General features: G+C 48.3%; 1 protein-coding gene across 5 annotated transcripts in view; it reads left to right on the forward strand.

Annotated features, from left to right (window-relative positions):
• LOC108571003 overlaps positions 1 to 824 on the forward strand; it is a 60,004-nt gene that overhangs the window by 29,771 nt on the left and 29,409 nt on the right. The gene's annotated exons all lie outside the window — the stretch shown is intronic.

Consider the following 824-nt stretch of genomic DNA (forward strand, 5'->3'; position numbering starts at 1 on the left):
AAACGGTCCCGTTAACGGTCGAATATCGTAAATCAGTAGGAAACGGGGAAAATAGTGCTGGCAACAGGTGGCGAACGGTGACCGATGGAGGCTCGTTAATTTTACTTCCTTTTTCCGCCATTTATCCTGCGACGCCGACGACTTGGAAAAACATTTCCATCGATCCTGTAAAAAACGTGCCGGACACCTAATCAAGCACGGGACAGACAAACGGCAAATTCATATTTCTGTCCCTTTGTGTCTGTCTGTCGAGAAAGATTAAGTCGCGAGGGTAAATTTCTCGAAAAAAAATTCACAGACACCGAATTGTCCCAGAAGAGAGAAAGATCTCTGTGTGTTTCTGAAGGAAATAAAATCGTTGCTGTGAAGTGAAGCCACAGAGACCGCTGACAGAGTGTTTTACGTCCCTTTTATGGCCGTTCTCGTTGTTCTGCCTCTCTCACGTTGGACTTGCTCCGCTTATCCGCGTGGCACGCCGCTATTATTTCCGGCTGTTCCATCCGCGAATCCTCTCCTCGCTACTTTTATTGTCCGCCACCGGCGACACACACACGACAACCGTTAAAACAATCCTTCTCCTGCCCCCCGCGCTTCTTCTCCTCCTCCCCCCCCCCCTTTCTCTCTGTCTCTGGTATAAATCGAACAAGAGGAGATGCGGAAAACGCTTCCACGGAACGCGCGTTTCGCGTTAAAAAGAACTGGGTTACCGCTTTATCCGATTCAACCGTTTATACTTTTTAAGCGTATTCGCCTCGCTCGCAAAGGTAGCCTCTCTGTGTATCAGAAAACCATTTAAAGCTTTGCTACATGTTGCATCTGGCGAG

This window comes from Habropoda laboriosa, unplaced genomic scaffold (genome assembly GCF_001263275.1).
Source record: "Habropoda laboriosa isolate 0110345459 unplaced genomic scaffold, ASM126327v1 scaffold88, whole genome shotgun sequence".
Lineage (NCBI taxonomy): Eukaryota > Metazoa > Arthropoda > Insecta > Hymenoptera > Apidae > Habropoda > Habropoda laboriosa.